Source organism: Cervus canadensis, chromosome 33 (assembly GCF_019320065.1).
Source record: "Cervus canadensis isolate Bull #8, Minnesota chromosome 33, ASM1932006v1, whole genome shotgun sequence".
NCBI classification, from domain to species: Eukaryota; Metazoa; Chordata; class Mammalia; order Artiodactyla; family Cervidae; genus Cervus; species Cervus canadensis.
The window spans coordinates 6,430,405-6,435,460 of record NC_057418.1 but is presented as its reverse complement, the minus strand read 5'-3'; the positions used below and the strand labels follow the sequence as shown (position 1 = coordinate 6,435,460).

General features: G+C 38.1%; 1 pseudogene; it reads left to right on the top strand.

Annotated features, from left to right (window-relative positions):
• The first annotated feature begins 3,020 nt into the window (after positions 1-3,020).
• Positions 3,021-3,167, top strand: LOC122434227 (annotated as a pseudogene).
• Positions 3,168-5,056: the final 1,889 nt, after the last annotated feature.

Genomic DNA, 5,056 nt, shown 5'->3' with positions numbered 1-5,056 from the left:
TACAACAATTGTTTTTCTCTTTCTGACTTACTTCACTCTGTATATCAGGCTCAAGGTTCATCTGCCTCACTAGAACTGACTCAAATGGAATTTCTTGATTTTGTAATAAAATGTTCCTTCTATAAAAATCACAATTTTGTTAAGCCTTCTGACTTTAGAGTTCTGGTGCTCCTCAACCTAACATTTTTTCTACTGATGGAATTCTTTCTTCTAACCAAAACTTCATAGAGGATTCCTCACAAATCGGGCGTCACATCTCATATATATCTTGAATTTTATTTTAATCTTAACTTTCCTTTTCAGTCTGGATGTTTAGATGAGATCTACTGCTACAGTCATGTCTGCACCAACTCATCTTCTCTCTCATCAAGATTTATGTTAATTGGGCAGAGTTGTCTTGGATCACCTGTTGGAACATCCCAAGCTTCTGCTCTCCTGGTTTAGAAGCTCTATTGTGACGTACCACCAACTAGCCAAGTCAGAGCAATGGCTATCATGGATGGAGAGTGACCTTAAAGCTGGTGACTAACCAGAGGTGGTGATAATGTGGACTGAGGCCATGCAATTATGTTGGCAGGACTTTGGTATTCCCCTTGTCACCCTTGTCCTTTTTTTTTTTTTTTGGCTGCACCATGTGACATGTAGGATCTTAGTTCCCTGACCAGGGATTGAACCTACACCCCCTGCATTGGAAGCATGGAGTCTTAGCCACTGACCCTTCAGGGAAGTCACACCCTTGTCCTTTTTATTTTTACAATTGCTCACTCTTCTGGCTCATTGAGTGGGATTCAATCTGTTGCTTTTTCTAATCTCTCTTTTTGCATTCTCGGCCACCAAATAAACATACAGAATTCACACTACCTTTGACAAAATACTTTTCAGGTAATTCTTTCATATAAAAGGAATCACTTACTTTGCTAGATTAATTAAGAATCAATTTAATTCAGAATTTAGTCTTAATTCTGAACTAAGATTTGCCAATTCTTAATTCAGAATTGACGATAACTATGTCTTAAGAAAGGGCTACCATATAGTTTATCAGTTTGCCTAACTTTACCCCCCTCAAATAATATCACATGGTGTTTGCTCTTGGTCACAGAGAATCAAAGAATTAAAATTAATATTCTTTACTTGGGAGTACTTATGACTTCCTTTTATATATTGATACAGGAATTTCTTCAAGACTGAATTGAAACATCACTGTTAAAGAGGAAGGGACTTAGTGGCCCTACTGGCTCAGTGGATGAGAATCTGCCTGCCAATGCAGGGGTCACAGGTTCCATCCCTGATTCCGGAGATCCCACCTGCGGCCCGGCCACCAAGCCTAAGGGTAAGGCCTGTGCTCCGCAACAAGAGAAGCTACTGCAATGAGAAGCCCAAGCACTGCAACCAAGAGTAGCCCCAACTGGCACAACTAGAGAAAGCCCATGAAAAGCAACAAAGACCCAGCAAGCCAAAATTAAATAAATTAAATAAACAAAAATAAAGAAGAAGGAAGAACAGAGCAGGAGATGGTCTGTTTTTGCTAGTATTTGGCCTCTTCTTTGTGGGAGGCAGATCAAATTGATCTCATGGGTCAGGTCAAACCCATTTCTTGAAATATTTAGGCCTCCTAAATATTCTTTACATGGATAAGTCTACCTTAGAAATGTAGATTTAAAACATATTTTCAAATCAAAGCATTGGTTATGCTAGTTAAAAAAGTTTTTTGTTTTTTTTTTAAACAATATTACTTTAATTTCTCTGGTTTCTATCCAAATCATGATTTTTTAAACTCCCTTAGGTTTTTTTTTTTTTTTTCTGATTTAACAGTTCAATTCAGTCGCTCAGTTGTGTCCGACTCTTTGCAACCCCATGGAATGCAGCACACCGGGCTTCCCTGTCCATCACCAACTCGCAGACCTTGCTCAAACTCAGGTCTATTGAGTCAGTGATGCCATCCAACCATCTCATCCTCTGTCATCCCCTTCTCCTCCTGCCTTCAATCTTTCCCAGCATCAGAGTTTTTTCCAATGAGACAGTTCTCATCAGGTGGCCAAAGTACTGGAGCTTCATCTTCAACATCTGTCCTTCCAATGAATATTCAGTACTCATTTCCTTTATGTTTGATCTCCTTGCAGTTCAAGGGACTGATTTACAATCTGATTTAACAATCCTGTAGTGTAAATAGCAATGTTTGTTAGTGTTTTAACAAAAAAAACCACCCAAATTTTCCTTTTAGGATTAGGTTCTTACACTATTTTGCACTCACTAACTGGTTAATGCTGTATCATGGTCTCAGTTACTGAGAGAGTAAAAGCCTTTACTCTCCGGTGTCACTAGGAGACACAAAATATATCTATGACTTGAAAAAAAAAAAAAAAGTGATCGTGGCAATTTTCTCTCCAAGTTTTTGCTGCTGTGAATTCTAAGCACTGACTATGTACTTGAGGAAGGGAACAGACTACCCCCTTTTTTCTAAGTTTTTATAACTTACAAGACACCAACTCTCATTTTATGTTGCATGAAAGTTTAAAATTTCAATATGTTAAGTTTTCCTTTCCTAACATCTGACAAGTGGAGGGGAAAAATGGATTGATAATTATCATTCTGCCTCACAAGAATAATTGAGTTACTTTAAGTTGTATCTGCAACCTTAAGTTGCTGTCCATGGGGTCGCAAAAAGTCAGACACGACTGAGCGACTGAACTGAACTGAACTGAAGTTGTATCTGAGTAGATTGTGTGGAGAGAGAATAAAAGAGAAATGCCATTAAAATAAGATGACTTCCTTCAATTTCACTCAAAAGTTCACTTCCTTTCTTCACCCTCACCATGACTTTTTAACATTCAATTTTATATGGTCCATTGCCATAGAACCCATTATAGTATAGAGCCAATCCACAGGAAACTCAGTAACCACATACACTTTTAGAAACTTGTGTCAAGAAAAGCTTCAAACATTTGTAGCAAATTGGTTTTCACTGGAGTTTGTTCGTTTTGTTTATATTCAATAACAATACTACCAATAGAGTTGTTTAAGAGGTTACCTGGCAGGGGGGATACAGTAATCACGAAGGTAATTTTCTCAGGGGAAGGCTTATCAATTGCACCCTGGGATCTTCCCAAATGTGGGAAATTTGGCTGCATAATTTATGGCAACGGGGGACTGTTTTGAACATTCCCCTGGAAAAAAAAAGAAAAAGGTATAAAAATGTCTCTAAGACATGAAAATCCATGCAGGTGGCGCTAGTGGTAAAGAACCCGCCTGCCAATATAGGAGACACAGGTTCAATCCCTGGGTTAAGAAGGTCCCCTGGAAGAGGAAACGACAACCCACTCCAGTATTCTTGCCTGGAGAATCCCATGGACAGAGGAGCCTGGCAGGCTACAGTCCATAGGCTTGAAAAGAGTTGGACATGACTGAAGTGACTTAGCATGCATGTAAGACATGTAATAGTTTACGGTAATTAATAGATGGATGAAGCTGGAGCCCATTATACAGAGTGAAGTAAGCCAGAAAGATAAAGAACATTACAGCATACTAACACATATATATGGAATTTAGAAAGGTGATAACGATAACCCTATATGCAAAACAGAAAAAGAGACACAGAAATACAGAACAGACTTTTGAACTTTGTGGGAGAATGTGAGGGTGGGATATTTCAAAAGAACAGCATGTATACTATCTATGGTGAAACAGATCACCAGCCCAGGTGGGATGCATGAGACAAGTGCTCCGGCCTGGTGCACTGGGAAGACCCAGAGGAATCGGGTGGAGAGGGAGGTGGGAGGGGGGATCGGGATTGGGAATAAAGACCTGCCCTCTGTAGTTGAAATAAAAAAAAAAAAAAAAATGAAAAAAAAAAATAAATATTTAGTATTATAAGAAATTTCTTCCTTTACAGTTGAGAGGAGATCCTGTTGTCTTTGCTTTTATATAAATTGGAAAGTATTTTTCACCCTCTGTTTCCTCCAAATAGGGAGGAAACAGTAATGTTACTGTAATGATTAAATGTGACAATTCATGTAACATTCCTGCAGCACTTAATAAATGTTACTATTGTGACGATCATTATGATTACTATGATTTTACTGCGAAGGTTAACAATACCTGGCTCTGTCTATATCCTCATCTTAACAGTTACGTTTTATTCTTTTGGTGTCTTAAGCTCACTGTTGGGATTAGTTTTATGACATGTTAACTTCCATAAACTCATTGGAAGGCAAAGAGAAAGAAGAGATGAAGAGGTCATTGTGAATACACTGAAATTCCCCTAATACGTCGGGCTCCTTCTGTTGATGCTCCTGTGTTCTCATTATTATTAACGGTTTTACTCCTAAAGCTAATTTTCTAATGGCCTGGGGTTTTGATAGATTCTATTTGGGCAAATTCTGCTAAGTTGAGGTGGCAACAATTATTTGGTCAAGTATAGCAGTGACAGTTAACTTGATTATTTGTTTGTAGTTACCTTTTGCTTAATTACCTAAAGAGAAAAAAGATGATTTTGGAAGACTAAATTGTGTTTATGTAAGGCTAAGTTAATTAATCTTTCATTTCTAAGTGAATTAATCTTTAATTTCTTTAACTTCTAATCTGGATCTTTAAATGTGAAAAGTTCCAAAGACTTAAGACTAGAGTGTAGATTTAAAAATGAAAAATAAAATCTTGTAGCATGGGAAAGAATCGTACACATTTTTCATCTTTTATTTAAGTATTGACTAGAGAAGGCCTTCCCAGGGGGTTCAGTGGTAAAGAATTCACCTGCTGAGACACAAGACACGGGTTGGATCCCTGTGTTGGGAAGATCTCCCAGAAAAGACAATGGCAACCCACTCCAGTATTCTTGCCTGGAGAAGCCCATGGACAGAGGAGCCTGATGGGCTACATACAGTCCATGGGGTCACAAAGAATCAGGCAGGCAAAACTGAGTGACTAACACTTTCACTTTATAATACTATAGTCTAAGTTGATATAAATCAGCTTCTCCCCTACCACGTTATGGATATACATCACGGTTACATATAAAGGTAACTTCTAAAAGATGATCATTAGTGATAAAAACGAGTAATTT